Here is a 24,160-nt window from a genome sequence, read left to right as displayed (position 1 = left end):
GACTTAAATTAATACTGATGTCATTTCATGAGCTACAAAAGCAAACAACACCATCAGCATGGAGTGTGACTATTTCCATAATGTTATGTTAGTACATGAAACTTCTGTGTGGGGTGTCAGATGAGGTGGGCAACAGCACACAGCAGAAACCCAATTATTTTAAGGGGAGGGGGCTGCTGATTGTTACATTTTACGGTTAAATGAAACAGTAATACATTTTTGTTTTTTTTCATAAAAAAATGTTTACTTACAAATGAACAGGACAAAATCATCGAGAGATGAGTCATACCATTTTGTCTGCATGGATTCCCAAAAAATCTACCAAAAATGAAAGTTTTTTCAAAGGAGCTTTAAACGAAGATATACATAAATATGGGAAGACATAATCAAGGAATATGATAAGTTCATGTAAACGAGAGAAGAAATTCAAATCAGAAAGCAGGCGAGTCCAAACAAGGGAACAAATCTGAATTTGTTTTGGGCTCAATCAAAAAGCCACTTTTATGGTTGGCCTCGAGATTGTACATAATTGTTCCAAATTTACCACGGGAGAAGCTTTTTTTCAACGTTACATCAGTCAGCAATCAGTTCCAAGCAGAGAGAACAGGATACATGAAAGCATCTTCACAAATTCATTGCAGGCAAACATTCTTTGTACTCAGTCACGGCCGGCCATAAGGCTAACAAGCTTGTTTGTGAGTGCAAAGGCAACTCCACAGTGCCCCATCATACTGTCCACATGCTGCTCGGCTTGGCAGCTTCAGCAACGAGTGACCTTGAAGCGTCACAATTACCAGACGGCTTTCTGCTCTATCCTCTGTGTCTCTGTTCTGACAAATACACAATCTGCATCTGACTCTCCTCATGGACAAAAACTCACCGTCTGGCCATTATGAAGCAACAAAACAGGGAGTGATAAGATTTGAAAATTCCCATCATAAATAATTTACCTAACAGCTCTTTCTCTTCCTACACTTATATTTCATTCAGGACATCTCTCCTCATTTCTCACAAATCCTCCCTACCTGCCTGGCTGTAGTATCACTTAAAAAGCAACAATGAAAGATGAAAGTTGCCATGGCTGCTGTTAGGCTGCACTCTGTAATGAGTTCAATCTCACGCTGCACGGAGTTGGTACAATTAAGCAGGGTTATGAAATAAACATAAATGTTGCCTCCAGAAAGCATCATCTTCCTTGTGCTGACATTTGTTCCATCTTTCCTCCATGCCCTCAGATGCAGATTTCCTCTGCAAGAGCAATAAGCCAGCAAGTTAAATTAGTAACTGTAACATCAGAGGAAGAAAAGTTAAGGAGCTCTCTCCTATTACTTCTGTGTGTGTGCGTGTGCGTGTGTGTGTGTGTGTGCGTGCGTGTGTGTGTGTGTGTGTGTGTGTGTGTGTGCGTGCATGTGTGTGCGTGTATAAGTGAACACAAAATAAGTGATTTTTTTTTAACTTTTTTTTACGTAATAGCAGAGGGTCACCAAAGTTGGTAGGAATAATCCTCTGGTAAAGCATAAATGTCTGCACAAAATTTCATGGAAATCCATAGATGTGGAAATTTTCATTCTGAGACAAAGTTGTGAAACAAAAAAAGGCTAACGAACCAGCATTGTCATCCCACAAGCCCAATGTTGTTCCTCCGCTTTAATTAAGGATTACTTTAAGCCACAGATTAAAACATCTAAAACATTCGTATGGATTTGGTGTGCTATAGTCATTGTGAAAGACTCAAAGTAAACTTCAGTGCCCATGTTTGTCCTAATGAAAGACAATGTCAATAGTGCACCATGTGGTTCTCTGATTGGTTTGAAAACATTTTTTTGGACAAATATGAAGCTGTGTAGCACCGAGGAAAAGCTGTGCCTGCTTTCTAAAGGAGAAGAATGGCTTACAGTAAGAAAGTGAAAATTTGCAGCCTTATCCTTCAAATACATACATTTTCTTGCAGGAAATGGAACTGCTTGTAAATCTCTTATATCAGGACATCTCTTTCTCTCTTTCCCTCTCTCTCTCTCTCTCTTTTCCTGCTCTCTCCTTAACTCCTCTCTGTTGTACTTCTGCTGTCACCATCATATTCTACCTGTGTCAGGTTGTAGAGCAAGTTCCAGCAGGGAATAAGCATCAGTGTCAAGAATAGATGTGTCACTAACTAGTGGTAAAGTCAAATGAATTATAGGGTGAGGTCATCTTTAATGCAAGACTGCTAGTGCTGAATGTAGAATGTCCCTCACTTAAAGGACCTCACTCAATATGATGGTGGAATAACTCAGGTTTCTGCCTTAAACTGTAAAATAATAGTTGAAGCCCAATGTTAAAAAAATACCCCGGTGACCTTTATTCTATAACATGTCGAACCAGAAGACTATTTAAACTCAAGAAAGAATAATCAACTCTTTTGGTTTTGTATTTCAGTCAGGTGGAGCTCATTATTAACCATTTTGTAAAGTACTTCAACCAGTGGTTCATTATTTATGACCCAATCTGCTGAGTACTTTGCAATCAACGGATTATTGTTCACTTTGTGAAAAAAAAAGGGTCTAAAATTGTAAGAAATACAGTGACAAAAGCACCCACAAAGTGACACTAAAAAAAAACAATTTGTAAATCCAAAAGGAAAACCTATTAAATGTATGTGTGCTGCATGTGGTCATGTACTGTAAGTACAAAAAAAAGAGTCTTGGGACTCTTGTGTGTCACACAAGGGTCCTCCTTCCTGCCAGGTCTGTGCTTTCCCTGGCTCACCTCAAGTCTTCATCCGCTCTCTGGCGGTGACTCTGTGACTTTGCCTGGCTGAGAGAGGAGCATGTGTGTGTCTTGAATCTACAATCTGTCTCCCCTAGTCGAACTCAAGATGAGGCTAAAAATGAATGCCAATTACCCGGCTACCCTCTGACATTCAGATTATACACAATATTGTGGATTTGTGCACTGAGAGAAATCCTGGGTGGATTGTGGAACATTTGATTAGCATCCCATGGCTGCTGTATGAAATAGCATGAACACTGTCATCTGTGCTGCTGTGATCTATTTAGCATTCTGCCAACATCAACTCATCAGCTCAAGCTAATAGAGGCCATATCAGGCGGCACCAAGCGGCATCCTTATGGCAGTCAACGGTTGGATGTGTTTGAGCCTCCCTCAGGAGGACTGCACTGTATGCACATAATAATTTAAGTGTGTGTGTTCATGTGTGAACCAAAGAGAAAGTTTAAAGTGAGATTTGGCATACTATAAAGTGATACCCCAAGAAGAGCAAAAAAGTGAGAAAAAGAACAACAAATCCCGGTGAATAAAACATGCATGCAGATTCATTAATTAGCATATAAAGGGATTTATATGCAGATTTTATTTTCATTCATAATTAGGATCAGTTATGGATGTTGTATCTTGCTTTTTCTTTATCTATGTTTTTCTTTATATTTACCAGCTCTCTGTCTATTTGTTTCCTACATACCCCAGAATGCCTCTGGGATCTTCATGGAACACCTCAAGACATGTTGTATCCAGCTGGATTTGAAAGAAAACAGTAATATCATCAGGTAATAATAGTGGCTTTAGAAGAAGATCGAAAACAAAACAATAAATGTTGAAGTTGTGTGGCATTAGTGGGGCTCAGGGTTCAGAGATCTCATCCTGTTTCGTTGAATGTCTCTATTATTGGTTGCTGAATTTGATTTCCTGTTCTATTCTTAACACAACACGTATATATAACACACACACATATATATATATATTTAATTAGTTTTATAATTAAAATATTTAATTATCTCATGTTTCTCTGAATATCAGTAGGAATAAATCAAGTGCAGACATTTTTGACCTAATATGTTGTAATAATAATAATAATAATAATATATTAGTTTTTTATAGCGCTTTTCTAGGAACCCAAAGACGCTTTGACAAAATATAAAACCATAAAACAAAACAAAAAACGACGAGGACAGTACAATGAAGAAGTAATGTAGGGGGAGGGGGGGGTTAGTTGTTGTAGGCAATGTTGACGAGGTGAGTTTTGAGGGATTTCTTGAAGGAGGTGAGTGTGGGGGAGTCTTTGATGTTTTTTGGGAGTGAGTTCCAGAGGGTGGGAGCAGCAACAGAGAAAGCCCCCCCAGGACCGAAGGGGTTGTGGATGAAGTATTTAGATGCTTTACTTCAAGAAGTGACAACAATGTCATTCATATTCGGGACTTTTTGGTAAACACAGCAGGGAGGTTTTAGCATTACAAATCTTCCCTTTTTATTGTCTCCCAATTTTTCCATCAATATCTGTGATTGTCATACTGTACCTATGCTCTTTAATTACATTGATGTTTATTTCAATCACACTGATGTATGAGTTTAAGGGTAAAACGCAGGTCAGCTAATCTCTAACGTACTCATCTGTTTATACTTCACCACATTGTAACTGGTACTCCTTGGACTGTGCTGTGTTGAACCATGTATTCGCCAGGTTGTGCTTGAACAAAAATATTTTTTTTTAGTTTGACCTATGTATATTAGATCAGGCTGAAAAACAATCCCTGGACTTTTGCAATTGATGATCATATATTCATAAGGCAATAACTGAAGGATTACTACACCAATTACTTTTCATGAATATTAAGATGTTTTGGAATATGGATAATAACTGACACCATGTAAAGAGGACACCCCCCATACACACACCATCACACGCACACACATACACACAAAGTGTGTTGAAAAGCAAACATGCTACAACATGTGTGGAAATTAAAAATGCTGTAGAGCTTCTTTTGAAAATTGTAACAATTTCTAAAATCATTATGTCTTCCTTTGTACACTCTGTCTATCTATTCAAAGGCAACAAGGTCAAAAGAGGGTCCTGAAGTTGCTCTTCTCCTTGATTCTGTTTTTTTTTTGTTTTCATGCACAGACTCTGACTGTCTGTATGTGTGAATTTTGTTGGATGCATCTCAGGGGTGTACAGTTCTAAATCAATCTGACATATGCGGAGAAGTTCTTGTTACATTGTTTCTCAGTGCTTGTCCTTGGGGCTCTGAAACAACTGGTTTTCTATCATTCCAGCCAGTTAATTGCATTCACAAAGCATCCCTTGTGTAAACTGGTTCCTGATTGGATGACGAGGATGAGAGCCATCAGAGTTCTGAGGACTGAGATGTAATTGATGACATAAACATAATGTTATCAATGGAGAAAAAAACATTATTATGTGGTCCATCGCACACGACAACATGAATGTGTGATCATTTATCTCCAAACTGTTTCTTTATCAAGTCTTGTGCAAAAAATAATAATTTTGAATCGACATATTTGTACCTTTATTTCCATCGTCTCCGAAGTGGTAAGTAGCGCAGTATTATAAGTGCAGTATGGAAATGCAAGGTGATATAAGGTCTCAACAATTCCAGTGACACTATAGGAAACATACGTTCCTTCAAGCGTTTCAACAGATGTAACCCCGCCTTGAATCTCCTCACTTCTTTACAGTCGCCGCGCTCCTGCCTCCGTCAGTGCTGAAGGTAACTCCGTGCGTAAAGCTCCTCAACACCAAACGGACACAGCGCAGATTCAACCTCCGCTTCACTATTCGGAAGAAACCAAACTAAAGAAAATAGTCCTTGAGGTTTTCGTCTAACAATTAATGATTCAAAGCTGAGCTTTTTTTGTGTTTACGTGTGAGAGAGAGTTTCCCCCCCCCCCACTACAGCAGTTATTTTCCTTACAGTCTGCACAGATGCCTCGCACCCGAGCCACTGCACCGCCTCGATTAATTTATAATAAGGTAAACAACGTAAGATGCAAATGAAGGATACTGTGGCAGATCACTTTGGATGCTCTTGGATTTAACAGCCGCTACCTGTCAAAACAAAGATTCAGTCAAACTTATGGCGTGAAGGTAAGACAATCATTGTTTCTACTGTGTGTTGTGCAGAAAATAAGATAGTGGGTCAAAAGGACTCTTTGTACACTCAATCTGTTTAAAGCCCCTATATATTGTGTTGAGGTGTTCTGTGCAGAGCTTAACGAATGATAGGTGGACCAGTCCGGTCTATTTAATGAGAGTTCCAGGTGTGATGCAAAGTGATTTATTGGCTGTGTTTCCTGAGATATTAACTTTCAAGGTGAATGTGCTGCAGCTGTGGGCTGACTAATTACGTTGTACGTATGTCTGTCCATTTAAAAATGAACACTAAGAGTCTGGCTGTGTGAATAAGTGTGCGCGCCATAGCGCACGAACCTATATGTGGAAAACCGGGAGGATTTGTGTTCATGTCGATTGTTTACATACTATTGATCCAGGCTGGTCTTCGATGTAAAACAACTTATAGCAAACATTTACTCTCCGCTGCTGTCAAGTCCAAGTGTGCTGTGCATAGTGTGATTCTTCAGCTGTGGCAGTGTGCCTGTGTCACGCTGTTCCTCCCAACCCACGGAGCGCTGATTTTAGATCTGTTTGTGCTTTCCAGTTTGTTATTAGTTCCTTGTTCTCCTAGTGGCAGCGCGTGCTCCACACCGATCTGCGTGCAGGACAAGTGCAGGCTGTTTCTGGATGCACAGCCCGTCTTGTTTCCTGCTTTAACAAGTTAAAAACATCGTCATATAGAAGTCAGAGGAAGGAAAAGGAGCTGGCTAATGTTGAGATTTGTTTCTTAAGCTGCTTGGCTCAGACATATCTATTGTACTTAATGTACCAGGGAGTTAATACGGACGCATTAGTGATCTACGATGCTTGTATTTTTGTAGGCTATAAGTACCCCCTCCCCCTTTTTCACTCTTGGACAGTTTTAAAGTGACAGCAATATGAATTTTTTAACTAAGTATCCCCTTTTTCTATTTTTACTGTGCTTGTCTTGATATCCAGCTATGCCTTTTTTTTTTAAATTCAGTAAATACCATTGACTGTATAGTATATGTATATTATTCACAGGTAAATACAGTCGAGTAGAATAAAGGCACAAAGAGGAAACATATCTGTAAGCATTTTCAAAATAACCCAACCCCCTTCATAACACCTATTATCAAACACATAAATGCTGCATTGACATTTTCAGCAGCTCTTTTGTAAGTCAACACAAATGGAAAGCTAACGCCTGAATATCAGTGCTTTCAATAAAAAGGACACTGTCAGGTTTTATTTGATAAGTTAATTGATTAGGCTATGGCAACTGTTCCTGGGTAGAAATAAGGATAGAAAGCTTCAATAACAGAGGACAGTAACAGCTAATCCTGAGTGAGATCTGTAGATAAATATCCAGATATCTGCGGACTAGATGCTGGGTTTATTGGCTGACCAGCGAGTGACAGTCTACAGACATATTGTTCATCCATATGGATTCTGCAGCGTCCTGTCGCTGATCTGTCACACCTCGTCGGGAGGAAAACAGCCACACAGAGCTCCCCGATACGGTGCTTGTCAACTCCAGCTGTTTGACACAGACAGCTTTATTGAATCAAATCTCCAGGACGCCCCCAGACATAACGGATATTTCTCTCAGCGTGGGTTTCTTGAAATAAATCAAAAAGAGACAACACTAACAAGGATTCCAGAGAATGCTTTGTGCTGATCTGAAAGTGCTCCACTTTGTTCAAGATTAGTTAACATGAGAATGATTGACTTTAAAGTTGGTTTTAAACAGGATAAGGTAGATTATTAGCTTAATAATCACAGGGTTTGAGGCCAAATCACTTGATGCAGCTGGTCAGTCAATGGTGACATTTTGATTCAACAGACAGCTCCCACGAGAGATGACAGGGATTCAACAAAAACAAGAGGATGTAACTGCCTGTGCTTATTAAATCTGGTTACTAACCGAAGCAAATGTTTGCTGGCGTGGCTCCGGTGCCCAAATTTGATCCAGTCTATAAGATTCCAACCTCATTTATTACACAGAAAGCCACATGAATTCCTAACCAATAAGAACTGAGTATCCTGCCATCAGAGGCAAAATGTCATTTTAGATCCATATTTGATCTGGGCAAAAATATGGAATTTGCTGTTTATGTTGTAAAATGTTGTTAGTTTTTTTTTACTTAGGCACCTAAACTAATTGCTGTAAGTAGTAGTGTAGTAGAGAAAATATGGGGTTTTGGTTAAACCTCCTGTGAGGATTTTTTAAATATAATTTAATTTATAATAGACTGTAAGAAAGACTGAATCCAATATGAGCTACAAAAGCAAACAAGACCATCGGCATCAGGTCTGTTCATTTCTATATAGTCATTTTCAATGTCTGTAACTATTGCCACAGCGTAGTTTTTAGTAGAAATTTATACAAGATAGATCCACGATGCTGTGTGTCCGCTGTGATCATTTTGAAAGGAGGAATAATTGGTTGAGTTCTAAAAATATTCCTTGTGCATGTACAGGATAAGATCAAGCAAAGTGAAAGGACATAACCATCTGTCCAAGATTAACAAAAAAACAGGAAGTTCCTCATAAAAGCTTTTAATTATAATGCTACTTAGTAAGTATTGCAGCAGCTACTTAGCATGTTAGCTAAGATGTGTACATGTAAGATACTCAAGAACAAAACTGACGGTTTGTAATGTTATGTATGGAATGTCGTTTTTTCACTATTTGACCAGACTGCAGTGGCAGCAGCCACTGACACAGACAACCATTGGGTTATGTTTTGTGTGCAGACAGTTTCTAATGGTTACAATTTTCTATTCTGCATACTTCAATGTTAGACCTTCATTTGTGAAGCTTTCAGAAGAGTCAAACCCCTAAATGTAAAACTGTTCAGACACCTTTAATAATGATGCATGCTGCTCTTGCTGCAGACCTATCATGTTTGAAAAGCAGTGATTGTGTCACACAATTATGTCAGTGTAAGTAAGCCAAAGAAATAAAGCTCACAGGGAACATTGTTTGGACCAGTATAAACAGCAAGCCAGAGAAATGAACACCAGAGCTACAGTGACCTTTGCGTGTGGTTCTGTCGGAAACAAAAGTGAACCAAGATCAAATATAAATAGTTTACCTTTTCAGCTGAAGCCAAAAAAACCACTAACTGGAAGCGCAAAATGGCCAGCAAGTCATAGACATAGATCCATCTAATTAGCAATTGGATTATGGTGTATCTTTGAAGAATTTTGCAGACAATCCACTAGCTCAAAACATCAGCACAGCTCCTCCAGTATGTCATACAGTAAGTCTATGTGGTCGCAGAACCACTGTTTTTCGACAAGTAAATCATTTAATTGTATTGGATCTGTGTGATTGTATCCTGGCCTACATCTGCTCTCTCTTTCTCCTGAAACGCATGTCAAATACGTCAGTACCCAAGGGATTTGGCTGCATCACTGAAAGGGTGGAGGAGCCAATTAGGTCCAGAAGCCAATAGGAGATCCATCAAGATCTGGTTATGCTCCAGGTTACAGTTATATGCTGACAAAGTTATGTCAGATGGCCGGCTTTTCTGTACATTAATGGTGTTCCCATGTCACATATTGATCCATGCAGTATATAGCCTACAGTAGCGGCAGTATGATGCATGTTGCAGAAGAACCCTAACTGAGTGTTTTGTTGAGTTAGCCAGGCTGTCTTTTTTGTTATGTTCATGGAAATTCCGTTTTTTTAGTGCTCATTATTTGCTGTAACACTTTGGTTAAAGGAGCAATCAGTAAGATAATACTGACATAAATCGTAAAATGACCTTATTATATTATCAGACATTAAGGAAACATGCCATGTTGAAGTGTAGGCTTTTGTGACAACAATGCAGCAGCCAGTATGTCCTCCTCCTAAGTTTTGATTCTTGTTTTGGAATGGTCTGTTATTGTTTTACCAAGAGAAGGTAGGTGGTTTTAAGACAACTCCACATGGCTGTTTTGGACGCCCCTCGGTTTGCCAGATATGAGATATAAGACCAGTAATACCACAGCAAAAAACCAACAGGTGTAAGCTCCACAAACATGGTAAAATTAGGATAAATATTGGAAATGCTTTTGAAAAATGGAGAAAGATTAGAATGTCGAAAGGTTTTAAGACCGATGCAGATCCATGTATGTATTATAGAAGTGCAGAGCTAAACACTGAAGCTTCCGTGTCCCCTACATGTCAACCTACCTGCATACCTTCTTTAAAGAGTTAATTGTGCAAACACAGTATTATCTTCTTTACTATTGTTTACAGTGCAGTAGATTACCAACACCCTTACAAATGCATTTTTATATTAAGAATATACATATGCAAATAGATTAAGATGTGAGAGTGATTTTATTTCCAATACAAACAGACCAAAATAATTTAACACACATATTGCTCTCCTGAATACAAATGCATAATCAAAAACTTTTAATTGGACGAGTAGCTCATTGGTCTTGGTCTGTAAAAGCTTGAGCAACAGGTAGTCAAAATGCATGCTGAGTTTAAAGAACGGTGAACCTTCCCATGACTCTTTTCAGCAATAAATCCCCTGAGAGGTATTTCAGTATGTGCTACAATTAGGTTACACAGTCTCAGGCAATTTGTTGTATAAAATTGTGCAGTATTTGTGCATACATACACGAGTGCATAATTAATGTTGTAGGACAGGAAAGTGCCCAAAATGGCATTGGCTCCCATATAGAGCTTGCAAAATTATCAGAGGTTAATGGCTTTAACAAGAAACATTTCTTGTCAGGCCAGAGAGTTCTTTGAAGGGTGAACAAGCCCAGGATCACTGGGATGGTGGACCATGTGCTGCAGTTGACAGAGTGTCTATTAGAAGTGAGGCGGAGGAATGAGGATTAATAGCAAAAGAAGAAAGAGAGAGCAGATTTTCCCAGGAGAAAAAGGAAATTTCCTCCCAATTATCAGGCTGTGGTGTCTTTGGTCTGGAACAGGATGTGAATGTGTAGTTCAGTCAAGGGTGTCATCCTGTAGACTTTAAATTAACAACACTACTTCTAGATCATTCAAACTCAACGCAGATGGTGCCTGACACACACACACACTCACACACACACACAAACACACAAAAATCCAGTCACACACATATGAAAACACAAACACACACACACCCTCAAGGTGTGGAAAGAAAAATGCAGCTTAATCCAAAGCTCTTTTTTCTGCCACTGATTCTTACACTAAAAGGATTAAACATTAAAAAGGTGAAAGTTAGATGAAAAGGGTGATGACTCGTTTGTCATTTTGAACAAATTATTTCAATCTCTTAATCAAGTGCCAAAAAAATCTGCGATGTAACTACACAGCCTTTTAGCGACAGCTTCCATGACATTTCCTTCAACAGTCTGGGAGTCCTTTGTTTGTTGAACAAAGCAAGCATAGATCCTGGAGTCTATATGACCTTTTTCTCTTAGCTTTGATAAATTATTGTCCAATCAGATGCTACAAAGCCTACAAACCACAGCTTTGAACTCATCAGCAGCAACTCCAACTGATAAAAACGCTTAACAGGGTGTTCAATTATTTGTGTTCAGATATTGGAGGAAATTCCAAAGTGATAAATTAGAGGCCCCATTAACAGTTCTTTTTTATTTTAAAACTGAATCAATAACTCTAGGTTCTGTAAATGGTTGCTAATAGAGAATTAGTATAATGATTTCACAACAAAGGCTGTGGTTTCATAACCCTTTCAGCTACTTTCACCTTGTTACTCACTGATGGATCCAACCGACTTTTGACTTAATGTTAAGTCAAAAAGTCGACTTAACTTTTGACTTAACTTTTGACTTAATGTTGATTAAGTGATAAAATATGAATGTGAGTCCTTATACTTTTATTTTGCATATTTTTATTTTGAAATTGGCAGACTCTCTGTGCGCTTCCTTGTCTGACTTCCTGTCTGGGTCATTCCATTCTGTCAAGCTTGAAGCGTGCTTGCTGCGGGCTTCATGGAATATACTCGCAGCTGTTTGAAACCGAGCAGCGTAATGATGCTGCTGACACGCTCCGAAGGTGGACCGGGCGCTCGCTGGAAACAGGAGCATTGCCTAAAGTGGCAGCAAACTACAGTGTAGTGTGCGGTGCTGACTGCAGTGTGCATGGAGTATGTCGAAATTGGGATTAACTCCTATCCTTTTTACAATCAAAACGGATGAGTTATTTTGATTTCAGCTGTGACCTGGCATTTTTGAATGGGCTCATATATGACTTCCAAGGGTTCTGCAGCCAGCCTCAAGGGGACACTCAAGAAACTGCAATTTTTTTGCACTTCCAAGCATGGCATCATTTTTCAACACCAGAGGTGTTGCTGCTTGTGTACAACTAAAAATAACTCAAATTTGATTAGGTCACATTCCTAATTTGTCCTTATACTCCTGATTAATTAGTGCCATCAGCTCTGTTACAAATATTTTAGTTGTAAGAAAAGAAGCCAAACTATGCCCCTGTTCTAGTGGTTGTGTATGAGGGCTGGCATGCTTGCTGTGTTGTCAGACAATGCTTTATATATATCAATACTACTGCTGCAAAGCTCCTAATCACTAACGCAATTAATCTACTGGTTTATTGCACCTTCAGTGCCTGGCCAACATTTGGTCAGTATGGGGCTGCAGGACTGTGAACTCCCTGAGATGACTGTGCAGTCAGTTCAGGCATGAATCAGGTGAAAGAAACCCTGACCTCAACTTTTTCTTAAAACTTTTAATAATAAAAAAACATACCAAGTAACATTTGGTCAGTGTGGGACTGCAGGACTGTAAACTCCCTGAGATGACTGTGCAGTAAGCTCAGGCATGGATCAGGTGTAAGAAACCCTGACCTCAACTCTTTTTTATTAAATAATTAAAAAGCGACCGAGCAGTTGCAGACAGGTACAGTGAGGCCTGCCTGTTAATTTACCTGAGGCTTACTTTGTCGAGCAGGCAAGGTGTGTTAGGAAAAAGCAGCTGCAGAGAAGTGTGTTCACCACCTATGTGTGTGTGTGTGTGTGTGTGTGTGTGTGTGTGTGTGTGTGTGTGTGTGTGTGTGTGTGTGTGTGTGTGTTTCAGGGTTAGTAATGGAAAAGCATCCTGTGTGTGTATTTGTCTGTGTGTAGAGTATGCAGCCTCACAAGACACAAGTCTGGTTGTTAGGTTGGAGCTTCCCTACGACCTAATGAGGTCGATGGAGGCTTGTTACCAACCTCCCCTTTCCTCTTCTTGCAGTGGGCGGATGCTCTACCAGTTTTACTCTTTACTCTTATGACTTGATTTGAGAAAGTAATGGCTGAAATCACTACCACAGTAACCTTTATGTCTAATCCATAACCCTGATGCGTATAGGTTGAATTATACCCCCAGGTCTTTTTCTCTTTGTTGATGCTATAAAAGTGCCTTATATTTAGCCCCTTGTGTCCTTCTATTCCCGTCTCTAAATGTCACTTGTCTTGGTGCTTCTTGGATGGCCTCCAATATTGTATTTGTTTATTTTTTTTCACCTTTTTCTGACAGCACCTCTATATTGGAGGTCCTTTGTTAGTGCTAAAATTTGCAGTATGGACACCATTTCCAGGGAAACAGGTTATTACACATGTCAATCCAATAAATGACTGAGTGGTCCCTATTGTGTTTTTTTAATCAAGTCAGGGAGCAATACTGAAATAGCAAACTGCTTATTTGTCCTCCCTCTTTTCTTTATTTTGCTGTTTAAATATAGAAAAAACAATCCAATGTAAGCTGTCTGAGAAGTGAGATTAAGCTATCAACACGCAAATCTTTGACTATTGTATCAAAAGCTGTGATTTGACCATTAACAGAACGAGAAAAAACAAATCACAATTCATTTCTTAATAAACTGCAGAGGTTATTACGTTCTTAATAATCATCGACCAATTTTTACTTTTAACTATTTACTACCCTTATCAGCAACCATATCTAATGCCCCTTTATACATGAAGGCTGCAGAGAGAAAGAGAGCATAATTGCAATGCCATGATAATGACATAGTAATTGGTACTCTGGAAGAGCAGGTTTATTTTCAGCAAAAGTCATAGCAGCTACCACCTACACAGCCAGCCTGCGGAAAAGGACTTCACAATTGTTATAACTTTCCCCCTTATGCATTCAGCAACAATGGGGATGCAGTTTTCCCAGAAAGGGAAATTGCAAGATAGTCATTGACTTCACCAACGTTGACGATTTAGACCTGACATCTAAGAGGGCTGGGGCGGATAGAAAACTAATTAGGATGAAGGCTATCACAGGGTGGGATCAAACAGTATTGACGTGGTAGTATCAGCTTGAGGGTTGGCTTTCTATTTGCATGAGGTAAGACTGAGAATCAGGAAAGGATTATTGTACCATTAAAAATGTGCCTAAAACATTCTCTGAGAAACAATTAGGTGTTAATGATTTGGATAATCAATGTGGGAAAGAGAATTACTTGGCCATTATCCCACGCAAATATGATTTATGAATACATTATTAGACAGGCAAATGTTAAACAATGCCCAAGAATGAAGAGGGGACATGGAGAAAAGAGAGCAAAACAACACTAATGGAATGTGTTGTGTCTAGTGAAGACGACATCTTAGCATATGGTGTGTTTCTGTTTGTGTAATGATCCGTTGCACACGCAGAGATTTGTCTGTGAACATTTTTAATGTGTATTTGACAGCGTTTAACAATCACATTTCAGGCCTCCCGAACAGTGATTCAATGCAACCTAATTGTTTATTTAATGGGGCTTCTTGTGAGGTTTATTGCCAGGTTTAATAAACTGACACCTGCATAGCTGACTCATGATTGGATAATATTAGTGCTCAACATAGAAACGGCCCGTTATTACTTTGTCCTCTGTCTGATGCCCGTTCAGAAACCATTTAAAATGTTCCTGGAGAATCAACTGTTTGGAAATCAGTGCCAGTAAAAGGTAGCAATAAAAAAGTAGCTAATTTTAGAATTTCAGAATCATCGTTAAAGCAAGATTTAAGCTCTTGATACAGTAGGTCGTCTCTCAGCCGGAAGGTGGGGGTTCGATCCCCAGCTCCTGCAGCAGCATGTTCGATAGTCCTTTGCCAAGATACTTAATTAGTTCCTTCTGATGATAGTCTCTGTCATCAGTGTGTGAATGGTTGTGAATAGGTAGGTGTAACCTGCGGTGTAAAAGCTTTGAGTAGTCAGAAGACAAGAAAAGCGTTTTACAAGATCAGGTCCATTTATTTAAAATCATAGCATATTTTTTTGATCGAAACCATCCCAAACTATTACAATGAAACAGTTACAGAGAAATTAACAAGGACAATTTTTTAAAGATTGCCAAGTTTGTGCCAGTCATTCACAGATTTTTTTAGAGATAATAAATAAGTAAATGCTTATAACTGCTGGGTGAAGTCATGCTTCTTTGGCTTCATCTGAACTAAATGCCTCTCTGTTATTGTCATAATAATCATATCATACTTTGCAAACTGTTATCTGAAAAAATACAGTATGGTAAAGCTAGTAACCTCATCCACAAGCACATACTGTATACATTCCAACTGGTGCAACAAAATAAAACCAATCTCTGTCCATGCTTTTGTAGATGTGTATCAGATATTCTTTTTAAAAACAGCTGTATCACCTGGGAATTACTTCCCACTTATCTGATGAAAAACAGACGGCAGCAAAACCCTACATTGAGACACCTTACTGGATAAGAGACCAGCACTCTCACTTGTGCTTCTTATCGGCTTCTTTTTTTTTCTTTTTTTGTTGGTCAGACAAGACAAGCCGTGTCACTACTGTGGAAATCCAGGATAGCCAGATAATGCCTCCTGCTTTCATAGATCAGTGCTGGTGTCACCTGGGAATAAAGACTGAAGGATTGTGGGTAGAAAGTGAGGTCAGGCTATATAAGGATTATCCAGGACAGGTCAACTGCTCACAGCACTGAGGTCACCTCGTTGGCTCCGGCACTATTTAACCTATTTAATGATGAGTGATGGATACACTGTAGCTGTTGCTCTGTTGTCTTAATAAAAAGCCTACATATGAACACACATTTTTTCATTATGCTGTATATGTGAGGATAACAAAAGGGAATAATTGTGTCACAAATGTGATTAAACACCCTCCATTTTTGTTATTAATTTCCCCTATAATGAGGGTATAAATGCATTTATGAATCATATTTAGTCAGCTTAAAGGCTAACTTAGCTTGGTAACAGCATTTTCTTTGAAAACCAGCCAAAATGAGTGCCATGAGCCCATTAAATGGCCGTCATCAGAGCATGAATATGAAATAATAAGGTCCTACCCTACCTCCCAGTCCAATGAGTACCATTAAAAACTTAAAGGTTGGAAACCCACATACTGATTTACGGGGGGCACAGTGTGCAGTCAATGTACGTCAGTGTGAGGAGGAAAATAAAGGCTAAAATTGCAGCATAAACAAGTAATTTCCCCCCTGGTTTTAGTATGTACACTGAGCTTAGAAGAACTGCTTTGCTTTTAAGTACCTCTGTTCTGGACACGTCAATAAAATTGATCAATGTTTTCATCCAACACTGAGTAAGACTGCAAACACTCTGCACTTTATCTGCAAACCAATTTTCACATTGTAATTGTTGTCTGCTATTAACTTACTGTTTTTAAACTGTTTCTTAATCATTTAATATTTATTATAACGTCTGCTGCAGCCCTCTTGGTCAGGTCACTCTTGTGAAAGAGATCTTGATCTCAATGGGTTAATTACCTAGTTAGATAAAGGTTAAATAAATAATAATAATAAAAATTAAAAAAAGCATTTAAAGGCTTTATATGCATTTTTTTGATCCAGCAGATGTCGCCCTTGAGCACCAGCATGAAACCAAAACAACTCTCGTTGCATTGTTCTGTTAGCATGCTAATGCTAGCGATCTTTATTATGCTTGTATCTTCACACTGCATGTAAATTTACCCGAAATGAGCGTGAGCTAGAAACGCAGTGATGCAGTGAGTACAGTATGTTATTCTTCTTTTCTCTAGTCCCTCAATTAAACAACTTTTATTCGTGAGGGGAGGAGTCAGCTGCCGTCCCGGCGATATAAACAAACTGAAAATATGACTCGGAAAACTCGAAAACATCACAGACAGTGGGAGTCGGTGTTACACCCATTGTAGACAGTCATGACTCATATACGCATATAAAGCCTTTAAGACATTTTATATTTATTCACTTGTATGTCTTAACAAGTCATTATTTTTCATCATCTACCAACAGTGTTCTTTCCAAACGTCTATGCTGAGCAGTATTGATTGTTTGATAATAAAGGAGTAGAACAGTCGAGCCTGATAGCTTCTTTAGACAGTTTATCTTTACAAATGTTCACAATGTTCGTAGCATGGGCTGCTCTTTTTTTATAGCTGCCCTTTTTATAGGTCAATGATTTTAAATATTCTCCCATTGTTTTATAACAGAAGGTCATTTTGTGGGATAAACTTCTCTTTTCAGTATCACCGGAGAAGTCTGGCTTGATAAAGGTTATTTTCCTGAGAATGTAAACCAGCCACATCAATGCAGCCTTTCCATCAATCCATAAAAAAAAACATATTGAACTGCATCAAAAACAATTACGTAACATTGTGCCAGTTTAATTGAATTTGATCAGTAAACACTAAATGTAGAATGCTTGCACAGTGACAAAGCATTAGTGAGTATATGATCACATGCATGTTCCTACAGTTTTACCTCTATGTTGTTGAGTTGTAAGCTCCAACACAAAAACAGCAGCATGTTCGCACTCCAATGTTGTCAAAAAGATCCCCCATGATCATGACCTATTTTGTCAATACATGACGCTGTAGTTACCGGTCTAGCTTAATTTCTGGAAGTCCTCCTCCAACGTATTGTTTTAATTTTTGCACAAGTCAGGCTACTGAACCTGAAGAGCATTCACTCTAGGTCTGGGGCCATGGTTGGATCAGAAAACACAGAACACATAGGAGATAAGGGTTTAATTTAAAATAGATATACATTTAAGAAGATGGATTTTTTTCATGTTACACTACATATGCTAGTTATGTGGTGTATGTTAATTGTTTGGCCACAGAACCTTTTGCATCAAACTTTTGCCAGAATGTAATTTGGTCATTTTTAACCCTTAAATCACAGTTGATTCATTTGGTCTCATTTTTCTGAACCAGAAGCTTAATGACTTTTGTTCTTATTTACTCTCCACACAATACCCAGCAGCTTCTGAGCTTAAAAGACAATAGTGGATTGCAAAACCACTGACAGGTGTCTGGCATTTCTAACTGTGCCCCAGAGGAGTCAAAAACAATAGACGCACATTTTCAAAGGGGTTGAGAAAATGATAGCTAAACACTGGAGAGCTTCAAATGACCAGACATCATAAAATACATAAACATAATGTGTTGTGACATTCTTTGTTTGTTTTTAGCATTTTCTTCTTTTTAAGGGGAATATAGATGTGCTTGTTTGAGAACAGATACAACAAAGTGAGAGGTGGCTTGTTGAAACAGGAAATCACAGCACCAGACAAATAATTACAGAGAAACAGATATTGATTAGCAATACAGTTAAACCTTTGCAGAAATGACAAGTCCAATTTGTGCTCTGAACAAGTCAACGTTCGTGTATTATCAACAGTGGTGTGTGTCTGTTCAGCTGTTTGTTATAAATAGATGTTAAAATGTAATTTAAATTCAATAAGGGTTTTCTGCAGCTTTTGCAATATAGGGAAATAAATGTTTTCATTCTGTACATCTTGTAAAGAAAACAAAACGTTTTTTCAAAAGGAGCAAGGGAATCAATGATACACCTGTTAGGAAAGGGGGAAGTGGGACACAGGTGCAGACCCAGGGGTGTCTTAAAGTTATCCCAGAAGGATTACCACAAAAATCGCAAGCGATAGATTGTAGACAAAACCAAAGAAAATGTATAGAGCCAAAATGACCTTACTGCCCCCTGAAATGATGGAACTAAACCACTGCTCCCAAGCAGCTGACTTGAAACTAAATTGTCCAGGAGACCCAAAAAACACTTAACAAAAGCAAATACTGCCAGGGTAAATAATCGGCGCTCAGCAGGTTTCATTGTCAGATATCTGGACCAGACAAGTTGTTAGGATAGCAAAGTCTATCTTGTCCAGCTCTGACCATCCTCTCTTGGAGGAATTTGTTCTTCTCCCCTCAGGTCGGAGGTACAGGCTGCCCAGGGCTAAGGCAAACAGATATAAATTTTCATATGTTCCTCATGCAATTAATGCTCTTAATTTTCTTTAAATCCTTGACTGCACTTTCAAGCAGAGCTATTGCACTTTATATTTATTATATTTAATTATTTATACCATTTGAGTAAAACTTCTAAACGAACAGTGACATTTTTTATATTTCTTGGTTGTATTTCATCAGGTTGTGTTGCACTCTCCTATGTCTGTTTATCTGCTGTGTTTTTGTTTCCACTGCTGCAAATCAATTTCCCTTCCAGGGACAATAAAGAGCTGAGCTGAACTGAACTGATGGAGGCCTCAACAGATTAACAAAATAGGCTAGGGTTTAGCAACAAAACTACCCAGCACCCCAAGTTATTCACTGAGAGATTAGCAATGTAAAAAACACACACAGAAAGTCCTTTGTGTGTATGCACACACAGACAATCAGAGAAACTACAGGGACAACCCCTCACTAACTCTGAAGGTAATGAGTCAGTCAGAGAACTGGAGTCCAAGAGTATAAGCTCCCCACACCTGCTCTTAATCAAGGCCAATCAGCCACGAACACGCCTGACTGTGCACTGATTCCTTCACCAAACTCAGTGAGAAGCTAGAGAGAGTGCCCTCACAATACTGAATGCTATTAAGTATATATTATTTTGGATGAAAAAACCTAATGAGTTACCTAACAATGCATTCGTGACTGGCACAAACTTGGCACCTAACATCGGAACCATTAACCCTTTTTGGTCTTTTTAAAATTTCCTACAAAGTGACTAAGGAGTGTATGATAAACAAGAATATGTAATTCACTCAAATGAGACCAATTACTACAGCAAACCAAAGTTTGCATATATTGAGTTACACATAGATAAAATGACACCAGCTTGGTGGGAGGGCCAAATGCTCAGACATCCCCTTTGTTCTATTTTCGATTTTCTGGACAGGTGTCTATTCTAATATAATTCTATAAGCACAACTCTGTGCTTTGATTCTAAATTGCAACCTAGGGATATAATTGATATCCCTGCGATCTTTATATCCAGCTCAAAATCCTTACTTGAAGCCTGGGGTTTGATTAATATAGACAGAGTTCTTTCAAAGAGGCAAAACTCTGACTCAATGATGCATCAGTTTCCAAGGCAACAGACTGTGATCTTTCCAGGATATTGCACTGCCTAGATCACCATATTCTCAATGTTGAAGTATTTGAATATTTAATCTCTGGCCTTTTAGTTATTCTGGTGAGATTTAAATCATTGGTTATTTCAATATTCAACCAACTGAGGCCTGGAACTTGGTACTTTTGGGGTTACTTAGTTTGAACCCACTTATCTTTGATAGATTCATATCTGATTGCTCAGACTTTCATATTCAGTGGTAGATCACTGAATTAAATGCACTAACTTGTCCTTGTCATGACAGGGCTTAAGTATTTACATCTCACCACATTAGTCTATCATTTTTGCCATCACTTGATGAGTAATTACCAGGTGTTCTGTACTTTCAATTTGTTGACAGGAAGAGTGAGATTGCACAATCAGTTAAGACATATTGATGAGTAAAATCTCAGATAGTCTTCTTACAACTAATACAACTTTAATTTCCCTTTTTAAAAAAAATTAGGCTTTTATTGTTATTATGACTCCGCATACTGTAGATTACCCTACAACACCAGTCCCTCTACTGTACAACTCGATTTAAGTGTGGCATTTGACATCATAGAATCCAGAGGTTTATGGCCGCGGCCTCATGTGGTTTGTCTTAATTTATTGTGTTTCCCACAGAGACGCTTCATTTACATATTCACATGTGAGAAATGTAGTACCTCAGGGTTCTGTTCGTGGTCCTCTTCCATTCACTTTTTATATTATACACCATTGTAGCTTCCCTTCATTTCCTCAGTATCCATGTCGGAACAGACTTCTGCTTCTTTCTAAGTACAAAACTATCAATTTGCACAATTGCTCATTAACCTCTTAAAAGTCTAAATACGTCCTATTTCAGCTGTCAGAATACAAATCTCAGCTCAGTCCCCAGAGTTTAAAATTAATCATTAGCTGCATGGGCTATCATTTGCACTCCTTCTGAAGCAACCTGTCTGCTGCCGAATCCAAATTTAAAACTCTTGTCACCTTTCCCTTGCAACTCTCAGTCTCTGCAAATCTTAGAATTTTTAGAAGTTTTTCTCCTAAGGATAATAATACTGCAGACTTTTCTGAAATCCACCCTATCTCTGTTACTTAGTTTGTGGTCCCCAACGTACATGAACATCTTAGCTGTGTGCCTCTACTTCATTCTCTCATTCTTATTCTTCCCCTCCTTGGCCTTTCTTTTCATTCTGGTTTCTCTGTGCTGGACCATCACCTGTCATGGGACCTCTCTATCTCCCCTGGCTGCCAGTGTCTTTTCCCAGATGTTTTAGATTCGATCCTTCATCTTCAAGAAATGTGGGTCTTTCCTTAAGTGTCACTCTTTCTTGGGACCCTGTGTGTTTGCTTTCTTATTTCTAGCTTGTGAATTGTTTGCCTGAGTTTTTCTTTGTGTGTGTTTGCATTGTGTGTCCTCAGTAGCCTCCATGGACATGGAAATTGGTCAACTTTCTCCTTGATCCCTTTCTCGTATGTTTACAACCAATATTTTTTGTCTCACCATGCTTGGTCTTACAATCTATATCCATTCTTTGACTTTTTACTAAGGATGGATGCTTTTGTGTTCTGCAGATGTTATCAGCTCCTTGTGGAGTTGATTGAAGCTGGCTTTTGGGTATTATCTTAAACACACTATTTTTGTAAGGGTTTTAGTGAATATTTAACAATTCTTTTTTTAATCCTCACAGTGAACTCCAAGCTGTGTGACAGTAATGCTAAACTTCTCAGCTTGTTTTCTTTAATCCCCACTCGTGGTGCTTCAAGCAGGAACTACAATAAGCACTGAATCAAGCACCATGGGCGGGCATAAGATAAATTCAACTTTTCCAGAGTCTATGGGGCAGCTTTCTTGTCTAGAATTATCAGTGAGCACTAATCACCTCTTTGCCACTATCTGGTTTTATCAGTCAATGTCCAACAGCCTCAATACATCTAACTTGTAGATTTGTTCATCCATGTTTATTTGTTTTGATAATAGCTCTGGTACGGATTTCTAAGTCCATGGTCATAACTAAAAACATTGGCTGATATGCTTGGCAAATTCCAAGCTAGAAATAAGTAATTCATTAAGACAATATAAGACATTTGAATCAAACTTTAGATGCAGGCAGTTATTCAGACAACAAAACCAAAAACAGCAGAGGACTCCCACTATCATGGGGAACCCCACAGCAGGCATGGCCTTTAACCAAATTTTAATTAGTTAACAAATAACAACTTCAAGGAAATGAAAGGAGTATATATATAGGAAAATATATTTGAAAAAATATATCAAAATCATGAGGGAAATAAGGAGATAAAATACAATAATTTGCTTTTCTTGTCCAAAAGCAGACTGTGATCCAGTGTTTATAACCTCAACAAGTCACATGTTTGCTTCATTAGACACGGGAATAAAGTCCACACTGTGGGAATTAACCCAAACACAAAATAGCTTGGCTATCAATTGGGTTGGACCAAATCCTATATGCAAATTTGCACATGCACTGTTAATATCATACAGTGCAGTCCCTGGGTCATGGGATGGTCTGGTTGGTACAAATATTGAAGAAGCAGAGTGGGATTTTCTGGTACAACTTCACCAACTACCACGATGCATGAAGTGTGAAAGTTTTGAGGTCAAAAAATTCCAGCAACACTTGTCCTACCCTGATGAAGGCCACAAGCCAAAACGTGTCAGTGTAATTTGTTACCAGTGTTCCTGGTACAAATATTGAAGAAGTGTACAAAAAATGTCTGTGATTTAATCGGAGACAGGACAGGTCACAAAGAGCTAAAAGACATTTAAACAATTTAGCAAGGTACAAAACTATAATGACAAGTTGGCAGCTGATAGGGTTAGCACATCCTACTGAATGACATGCGCAGAAGTGTTTTGGAAATGGTGACAAAAATAAAGAAGAACACAGTAAAAAAACACAGTAGAAGATAATAGAAATAAGAGTACGTTATTGAGTGGTTACTGGCTAACATTGAAGCATTCTGCAGGTATTCACTCGCTTAGATATCCCTTGTGTGAGACCCTGAATCTGTAATTGGTCATTGGCCTTCTTTCCTTGGCGCAGGACATGATTATTATCATCATTATCATCAGATACAGGTCACAGCTTGGTGATCTAATCTGAACACGATTGGAGATTGTGAATGCAGCAGAAAGAGAGCAGAGGGTTGTTTTTATAAGCTAGCACCAGCTATCAGGCCAGCAGCGAGAGCAGTCTCAAGCACTGTAAGTAAGGATGTAGAGCGGACAAATAAATAAGATTAGACAGCACAGGGCATCTGCAGGGTACACACACAGACTGATGCCCCTGAGCAATTCTTACTCATTTTACCAGGAGTTCTCTTTCCTCACTAACTCCTTCACTCCCTTTCTTTATTCTCTTACAGCCTCTCTCCAAATTTGGCTTCTCCCATCATAGAGGCTTTGATGTGCCCCTCCTCTTGTAACTTTTCTTAATTTAGCCGTCTGCTGGGCTCAAACATGCCAAATTATTGTTTTTTGGTGCTGAAGTGTACTCTATGTTACAAACATTCACTGTGTGCACATGCAATATGGACATAACAGGGTTCCCACTGCACACATCCAAAGTGTATTAAATCTAGTTGTTTAACACCTTCAGGTATGTAGCTAATTGTGCATGAATAGCTGCCAATTTGTGGTTTCTGTATTAACTATGACATAATGTGAATTCATCTTTAGTCTGCCCTTCTTTTTTTAAAGATTAATTTTTGGGCTTTTTAGGGCTTTATTTAGTGATAGGACAGATAGAGTCAGAAATCAGGACCAGAGAGTTAGGAATGACATGCAGGAAAGGAGCCAGAGGTCAGATTGAAACCCGGGCCTTCCGCTTGGAGGACTATAGCCTCTGTTCATGGGTCACACGCTTTAACCACTTTGCTACCAGCGCCCATAGTCTGCCCTTTTTTAACATTCACAGTCCTTGCTGCTCAACGTGCACA

General features: G+C 38.7%; 1 protein-coding gene across 1 annotated transcript in view; it reads left to right on the top strand.

Annotated features, from left to right (window-relative positions):
• Window positions 1-5,478: 5,478 nt before the first annotated feature.
• Window positions 5,479-24,160, top strand: part of drd2a (dopamine receptor D2a) — a 39,246-nt gene continuing 20,564 nt past the window's right edge. The window contains exon 1 of the mRNA XM_020653891.3: window positions 5,479-5,881. The gene's annotated coding sequence lies outside the window, so the exon portion shown is untranslated. The remainder of the gene's footprint in view (window positions 5,882-24,160) is intronic.

Source organism: Labrus bergylta, chromosome 11 (genome assembly GCF_963930695.1).
Source record: "Labrus bergylta chromosome 11, fLabBer1.1, whole genome shotgun sequence".
Lineage (NCBI taxonomy): Eukaryota > Metazoa > Chordata > Actinopteri > Labriformes > Labridae > Labrus > Labrus bergylta.
Note: the sequence above shows the minus strand (reverse complement) of the source record. Positions and strands in the feature narration are given on the sequence as shown.